This window comes from Accipiter gentilis, chromosome 28 (assembly GCF_929443795.1).
Source record: "Accipiter gentilis chromosome 28, bAccGen1.1, whole genome shotgun sequence".
NCBI lineage: Eukaryota > Metazoa > Chordata > Aves > Accipitriformes > Accipitridae > Astur > Astur gentilis.
The window spans coordinates 14,200,239-14,209,605 of NC_064907.1; positions in this window are offsets into that span (position 1 = coordinate 14,200,239).

Here is a 9,367-nt window from a genome sequence, read left to right on the forward strand (position 1 = left end):
TATTCTCCCTCCAGCCGACTCACGAGCTGCCTTACTTCAGTGGTATCTCGGCTGCAGGGCTGTGAATTGGCCATGTCGCTGGGAAAACAACCATGATAGTTTGTCCAGGAATTAAAAAATCCCGTGCTCCACAGCTGTTGAGATTTTGCTTCCTGAGCCAAATTTAAGCAACGTATCAGTAGTTTATAAAGCAAATCCTTCATCTTTCCTGCCTCCACTCAGCTAAAGCTGTAAACAGGACATGAGTGGTTTTTCTAAGCTGAGCTGGTCTGAGCGCGGCTGCAGCTGGTAATCAAACTGAGTAACGGTAAACATCGGATTGTCTAAAAAGTACTGAAAGGTCTGCTTTGCGCTCAGTGTATCTTCTGGGGTCTGGTCTGAATTAAGAGCTATCAGATGGACAGAAACCCTGCTCTGGATTTTGGCTCTGACAGTAAACGCAAGGATGCAGGTGAGGCAGGAGATCAATTTGCCCAGAACTTTCCAGTTCACTGGGTAAAGTCTGGAGGTCCCCATTTCAGCGTAAAATGTTCAACTGCTAAAACATAAAGCCGCGTATGAAGTGCAGACATCTAATTGGCAAGCTGCAGTAACGTGCTGGCCAGGTCAGAGATTTATACTAGCCTGCACCATGATTAGGTCACTGGCAACCTGTGGAAACAAAGCAGGTTGTACTACAGAGTAAAGGAATTGCTTGCCAGGTCCTGAGGAGAGGGTGAATTTTGCCAAAACATTCAGAAATCTCAGAAACAGCCAAGCGGAGACTGACATAAGTTCTTTATCTGAGACGTTTCATCTTATCTGCCAAGTCCTTAGCTCCTGAAACAAAGAAGCTCTGTCTTTGTTCATGCGGAGCGTGGCACCTACGGCCAAAAGCTGAAGGTGTCTTTGCCCTGTTGAGCTGCTCAGGTCTGTGTGGCCTCCAGGTCCTTCCCAGAGCCACGGTCCTGGCATGGGCTCGGAGCTGGGACAAGCCGCGGCGCAGGGAAGGGGCCACAGGCGCGTGGTGGTACCAGAGGTGATGGGGGGGGGGTGGAGGTGTCATCCACATCGCTTTCCAGGTGTGCTTAGAGAAAAGGCCAATTCTGCTCGAGGGAGGCAAGAACGGGAGTACGAGTTGAGAGCATGAACCCAAGGAGACTCAAAGAGGGACAACAGTGTGAAGGAAGGCAGAGAAACGCTGGTGTTCTGCAAAGGGTAGAGCAGGCAGCTGTCCGTGGAGAAGGGCTTGTGAGGCCATTTGACTTACGCCGGAGCTAAATAGGAGTTGTGAAGCCACAATTTGAAAGCATGCCAGCCTTATGTTTGGCCGATATACGCAACTAAGCAGACCCGCGCTGACTGGTTACTTAATATAGAGGCTGATTTTTGTAAGCCATTGGTCAAGCCCATGTTAGCTGTAAAGACATGCATGCGCGTTGAGGAAAACTAGTTTTGGGGCTAGAAGAAGATGACACCAGTTTTATTCATGGCTGCGTGGCACCATTGCAGGGTCAAATGGAGACACTCAAGGGAAAGGTCTTCAGGGACTCCTTTGGTACAACATATCTCCTTTACTGTGGTAATCACCACCCTCACCATTCTGCTTTGCAAAAGATGTTCTGAAATATAGCAGTTTACAGTGTCAATATTTTTTCCCCATTATTGATCACTTTTTCATCATGGTTATTATTTTGCTCTTGTTGGTTTTCTTCCCATGTTTTTTTAAGCTCTTCCAGAGAACCTTGAAGCTCAGCACCCTCAGCATACATGCTGCTGTATTCCCTTGAAGCAGCTAGCTGTTTCCTTACAGGGACAGAATTGGTGTTGGTTAGTGGATTTCTCTATAATTCAGATTAGAGATGATTCCCTTCTCTTTGGAAATTTTCTTTCCATTCTGAGGCATCTTTGCTGAGTTTCTCCCCATATTGAGAGTCATTTGAAAATGCATGTTTGCCTTCTCAAGAAGGTTGGGTTTTATTGTTTTCCTTTTCTGATTGAAGACATATGCTGACCTCAAAAGCTAAGTCCTGTATGGAGCGGCATCTTTCAAGTAGACAAAATAATACTGATAAAAATTATGGAATTAGAACTCTGATTTATGAATCAAGTTCTATTTAATGGATGTTCTTGGATGAGCCATGCTATATAAAACAATAGCGGATTAGACTCAAGAGCCAGACGAATGTTATTTAAAATCTTCTGTTACATTTAAAAATAATAAAGGAAAACATAAATAAAATAAGTTGACTGGGGCCCTGATCCTCAGGGCCATTGTTTCCTATCAACATTAGAGTATTTAAGAATTTCAGAGCTGGAAAGAACTGATCCTCCTTTCTATAAAGTGCTTAACAAAAACAGTTCAACCAGGCAAATACAAGAGCTGCAGTGGGTGCATGACTCATTTAATACATAAATATCAGCCGGGCAGTGATGAAGACTTGCACTAATACTTATGTACAAAAAGCTTCAATGTTAACAGAGCAAGAAGTAAAAATGAAACTTTTCTATCCTAAAGCCCTTAACTTTGAAAAGGCAAAGGTACCCTTAACATCACAAAAACAATGGAAATTGCTCTCTGAGGTCATTGCATCCTACACAGCTCCTCTGTGGGATGAACTGAGTGCTGCTGAGCAGGAATGTAGTTTTAGAAATGAGATGCTTGTAGTCCCTAAAGAGGTTTGAGATGACTACAAGGCTTACTTCTGCCATCAGAAAAAAAGGGTGTCTCTGGACTAAAACCATGGTACGGTGGCAAACTCACAGCACCGATTAAAAAAAAATAATATAATAAGCAGTAACTGTAAGAGGAGAAAATAGACAGAAGTCAATATATTTTTATTATATTCTTATACCATCAGACACAGATAACTTCTGTCCAGAAATTCTAAAGCTGAAGCTATCTTTGCCCTCCTGATACTAATTTCAAATAAGTCTTTGAAAACTGAGGACATTTCAGAAAATTTAAGTATGCTAATGTTCTGCCAATATTTAAGAAAAGTACTACACTGTGTTCAGATGAAAAATGCTTGATCTGAATTAGGACTTGGATAAAATAACAGACAAATTGATACAGATATGAAATGAAGGTTAAAAATGGGGCTATAAATTATGACAGCATAATGCATGAAAAATTTTTGTTAAACAAAAGTTATATTAATCTTTGATGAGGTTTCTAATGATTAATGCAAAAGAGCTGCATAATGGAGTGCATTTAGCCTTTGTAAATCAATTTGTTTCCTATGGCATGGTATTTGAAATTAGCACTGCACAGTAGCAGCACATTTTAAATGGATTAAGCATTGTGCGTGAGATGAATCTCTCAAAACACAATGAAAAAGTAATTGTCACTGAAGAATCATCAAACGAATTATTTCAAAGCGAGAGCTCCCATGAGCCGTTGTTGAGCTGGCAATCTTCAATGTATCCATAACATGAAAGAGGAAAAATAAAATAGATAAAATTTGCTGGTGGAGCAAAACTGGCAGTTATAGAAAAAATGAGGACACAGCAGCTGGAAAAGGGGTCACAGTGGACTTACAGCTGAGATTAACTTGCAACATGAAACTGGGACACAGCTGAGGAGACCTAGAAGAGTAAGAGAGTGATTTTGCTTTGAACATGTCAGACATTAAAGATTCAGTGCTGCTGTCAACCAGTCATGAAGAAAAAATGAAAGAAAAAAAAAAAAAAGAGAGAGAATGTAAAAAAGAACATCAGAAACAATTGAAGAGGTGGAGAAATGATTCATATTGCGGTATTTAAACTGCTTTAACTGTTTAGATTATGAAAAAGAAGATGGGGCTTGGTTGCTCTATTTGAAGTAAAGCAAATACTAAATTTTTATTTAATCTATACAAGAAGAGATAACAAGAATCTGTGGTCATATGTTTTTAACAGTGCATGAGGAAAATTATCAAGGAAAGTGGTGGGTTCTTCATCGCATGAAGCCACCAAGCTGGGGTGCCTTTGTCAGAACGGGGGGTGAATCAAGTGACAGGAGTTGGGGAAAAGGACCTCCTCCACAACAGAGCCATGGGGCTTGAATTACTCACCTCCCAGACTGCCTTTAAATCCCTGTGGCTGTGGGGAAGCTGCCTGGCTTCACTCAGATCCCTCCTAGGAGGCAGTTAGTGAACTCTGGAAAAACCTTAAACAATGATCTCTGACTTGTTCTTCATTCTTCTGTAAATACATTAAAAGTAGTAGATTAGAAACAAGGTTTCATGCAAGAAGCCTTATGTCTGCTCCCACGTCCTTGGCTCTCCAGTTGTTGGTTTTCATTGACAGCATGCAGTTATATTTGAGAAGACAAAGATCTGGATGGTGGTGATGTTTGTCACCAACACCCAACTCTGTATCTGCATAAGTGTCCAGCACAGTAGATAAGACAGGCAATGGAGCTGTGAGCTATAACTGCATCCATTTCAATCTTTTTGTAATTCAAGAGAAGTTACAAGGCTGCTGGCACCTTCTACAACTGCAGAGGAACAGCAAAAACCCCAGGGGTCCTTCCCTGATCCCATCCATCATTCCTGTCCAGGCTGGTGGGTCTGAAAAGGCTGATTTAGGTATAGAGGTGGTCATTTCTTAAGGTAACAGAGTGGTGGGAGTCAATTATAAGTTCAGAGGCGTCCAAAAAGTTTGTTTGAATCAAGTAGAAGCCCAGCTAGTGTTTAAAACCCACGAGGTGCCCTTGGGATGGGTATTTTGCAGTCGGCAGTCAATTGCCTCATAAGTCATGACTAGACCCCATTTAATGAAGCAGTAGAGGATTTATTGAGTGTTGGGTAATTGCTGAATCAATGCTATGCAGTTTCTTTTAAACAGAGAATCAGATGCCAAAGTTGTGCCTGACAGCCCATTCAGACTCATGGGGAAATTGTAGGTCTGGGGTTTTCACCTGGACAAGCAATGTTAGTTGGATTTGGGAGGTGATGCTGGAAGAAACAATGCTAATAGGAGTCTGTTCTCATCCTTGAGGTTGTGGTTACATGAAGGGTGAAGTCGGAAGAAAAGGATGCAGAACCTCAGGGGAAGTTAGGAAGGATGCATATTCGGGGCAACCAGTGTTTCAAGCCCTTCAGAAGAGGTGGTGCACAGATTTCTTCTCTTGGTGCACAGGTTTGAAGGTGAGTGTGCTGAGAGCCTGGGGGGCTGCGGACTTGCTGTGAAGCCTTAGGCCTGGGTTAGTTTTGTCTTAGTGCAAAGTACCCTTGAATATTCAAGTGTGTGTTTTGGAGCTACTGAGAAACATGCTCCTCTTGTGTCGATGAAATTCAGTTTCCAAAGTGGGTATTGCAATCCATGATGTCATGGGTACAGTATATGCTGATACCGTATCTGCTTTGGGGTTCTCTGTTGAGCAGTGTCCTTCACAGGAGGATGGTTAAGTTCTTAATAGCCCTCGTACTGGGATTTAATTGGGTTACTGTGGGATACTAGACCCATGCTCATGGTGTCTGCTCTTTTTTTTCTAGAACAGGTGAGACACTAATGCCATCTGCTTTGTTCTTTTCTTATGTTGGGTATCTGAAAAGTAAATTTCAGTTTTATGGCTTTCTTGACAACAGAAGATCTGAGTTTTTAAAGCCGCTTACAATATATTCTCATGAAGTGCTGTTATTTTAAAAGCTTTGCTGGCATTTTTTCTCCAGTTGTAACCATTTTGCAGGCACTTCATGGGTTTTGGTCTCTGTGCAGCATGCCCACAGGGACATATTTTGGTCAGAACTGGGAATAAACACTGAGAACCAGACTGTATTTGCCACCTCCTAATGATAGGGTTATTTTAAGGAATTATTAAATAGTAGGGACATGCTGCTGGTTTTAGTTGTTTCTGTGAAAAATGAAACTTATCCTTGACGAATTTGTTCTGTTACTCAGAATTAGGCTAGTGAAGACATGATCTATCCTTTTTTGGCCGAGAATCTAGTCATTCTCCACAAAATGATCTCTGTCTGAGAAGTGGATCAATAACTTCAGATCTCAGCAGGGCTTTACTTCTGTTCTGTGAATGACATATAGCAGAGAGCATGTGGGTGGTCTGCCAGAGCCCGTGCACCAACATCAGGGAATGCTGCACATCGTGCAGTTTTCCATGCAAAAATAAATAGGCTTATTTTGAAACATGGATCATTTTCCTGTCAATAAGCATGCATGCAGTGTTGTAATGCAGTACGCTGTACCTGCAATTCAGAGCGCTTTCCTGAAGAAAGGAGCGGTTCAAGACTAGCCTTCTGTTCCTCAGTTAGAACTCCCCCCCCCAAAAAAACCCCAACTATTGCACTCTGCAACACATTTTGGGGGCAGTACTGAACTCTGTTCTCCCCATCCACCCGAATTTCTGCTCTCTTTTCAACCTGCTGAGAAAGTTGTCCAGAAGCACTGTGTTAAGTAATGTTGCTTTTAGACAGGATAAAAAATGAGGGAGCATTATGGTATCAAGAAGGGAGCAGAGCCCATACAGAAGAGGAAGAGTTAATTTCTGCCAAGAGTAAAGGTACTGAAATTAAAGTTTGAAAATTCATTTACTTACTATAATTTCATAACAAATAATGAAGCCAGAGGTAATGCCATTTTGCCAATGATTCTCACTGAGCTATGGCTCATTAAGTATTTTATGTTGCTTAGCAGGGTCTGTTTACATCTACAGAAATTCAGCTAATTCAATGAGTCCCTTCTCTCTGCACAGAAGTCCCAGTATTCCTGCTTACCTGGCCATGCCCTGTGGGTTTGCCATCCATGCGCTGTATACAGAGCTGAGCAAATATGCTTATTTTGATGAGGAACACCAAAACTGTTGAGATCCATTCCAGCTACATTGGCACTCACCTGGGCTATTTCAGATCAGGCCAGAAAAATAGTTCGCCATGATTCACCCTACCTTTTCAATGTTTTTATGAGCCCAGAGATCAGAATTGTATAACTCGGGTCCAGGCCTCTTAGAAATGCCACATTTGAGGAATACAGTTGAAATCTCTTTTTGTCCAAGCCCTGGCTCTTTCAAGCACTCTATTTTGACACAGATTAAAATGACCTTTCCAAAAGTTCTTCTTACACGTGTCATTCCTCAGGTGCTTCACTGCCACCGATCCTGAGCGCTTGTTGTGTCCCTGTGTTGGACAACAGCCGGTGGAGCCCAGCGGCAGAGCGCTTCGTCGATGGGGGACCGTGGGAACCACTTGCTGGATGCTTTGAAGAGGCAGCAGGAGACCACGGGGGAGCTGACGAGCAGATGATTGGCGTTGCTCACGAGCAGATTGGTCCTTCCAATCTGACGTGGACCAGGGGTGCCCTGGGATTAGGATTACACCCGTTTGCTCTTCTGTGTAATGAGCTGGTGAGGTCCCAGTGGGCCTTCCTTAGCTGATTCACAAGTTAATTACCACCACAGATAAATGTGTGGGTTACACGTTTGTTTGCTTTTTTCTACCTTGAAGTCTTTACTAATGTTCATGGTAGGAACTAGCCATGGTATTTCATTACACATTCTGAGTATCTGCAGCTAAGTGGTGCATTTATAATAGTAGGCAGATAAATAGAAACATCCAAACTGATGCTTTCCTCATATTTTATGGTTTTGGGGAAAATTTGGGTTTGATTTAAGGAGACTTACTTGTACTCCCCAAATGGTTTTCCAGTGTGATTACTTTCAGACGTGATAACTTTCTCCTTAATAAAAGAATGAACCATTGAGACAAAAGCCATTCCAGGATTTAGTCTTACCCAAACCAGCGGTTGGTATTATTTCCAGTACAGAGTTCAAAGTACACAAATCACCAGCTTAAAACTATAGCTTGAAACTCCATTCCAGGCACACTAAATATTAGGTTCACTTTACTCAAGACATATTTCCTCAGCAGTACAGGAATACGGTCTTGACTTGATCTCCCATTTCCATGAAACTCTTTGTTTAAATCCTTCCCCAGTGACTTTTGTAGGCAAGGAACCAAGTAAGTAAGTGAATGAATTGTTGGCAATTTTTTGAGTGTACTGAATGGTAAATGACTTTAAGATCTTAACTTTATACCCATTTTCAGATCTTTACATGATTTTATGTAAACTGGAAGGATACTTAAGAATGCCTCCTCTTCCCCATCCTCTCTGTGTACACACGGACAGATGCATTTCCAGGATTACAAGTCAATATTTCAGCCAATGAAAGCTCAGGGAGGCCCAGCTCGTCACCTTAGAAAAAATACCATGATGTACTACTGGACTAACATTTAATACGTGCAAATTCTTTTCACAAACCCACAGTTTTGTTTCACCTGAAACATTGAGGATCCCCCATACATGGCTTCCTCAGGTTTCAAGGATGCTGAAAATGCAGCTGTTTTTAAGACAAACTAGACTCTGCTCAGCAAAAGGGCTTGCTTTCTTGGCACCAGAACACCCATCTCTCTCTCACCTTGCAGGTATTTGAATCACTGCAGATTGGCCTTCTCACCTAGACTAAAATAACAAATTGGAAACCAAGCTGGAACAATACATTTTTTTTCCCCTTCCCCCCCCTCCAAGTTCCTGCACATACTGGAATGTACCAAAGGGACAAAGCACAAATAAGCAATTGGACAATGAATTAATTGACGTCCTGAGGTAAATAACAAATCTTTAAAAATAAATCAAACCACTTGAACAGGAATGAAAAACATGATTTAATTCAACTAACACCCCAACAATAACAGCAGCATCTTTCATAGATCCTAGGCAAGGAAAGTTCAAGCCAGCAAAATACTTTCCAGTTTATAAAAGTTTTAAAAACTGCCAGGGGATATGTCCTGGCCTTCCCAGCAATGGAGCAAGAGTGAGCTCCAGCAAATCACATGGAAAAAGCATAAGGGGAGCAGATTTTCCAGGCACTAATTCAGTGCAAAAGGGGTCTCCCTTCCAATATTACAGAGCACTGATGTGTTAGTGGTCTCCTTTCTCACATCACTGAGCCCTGTTGGATGGATTGCAGGGGGTCTCTTTCCAAATACCATTAAGTCCAAAGAAAAGGAAAGTTCTCTCTTCTCTAGTATCAATCAATTGAGTATTAACAAATGGATATATAGAAGGTCACAGGTTTTGCTGGAGATTTTTGCTGCAGGAGAACATGGGAATATTTGCTATAAGCACTTTTGCACGTAGCCCTTGTGGAAAAAAATATGATAGATTTTAATAGAGTGATAGTCTTCCTACAGAATTTAAAAATCAATTTATAGAATTGTATAGGAGCGATACAAATGTTGGATAAAGTAATTTCTATTGAACCATTTGGGCTTCACTCTTATTACATTCCAAAGGATTTTTCCATAAGTGAATAAAGCTGAGTAGAGTATACTGGATACTTCTGCAGTTTACCTACTGAAATAAATCTGAATGAGCTTTTCAAATAGAGACA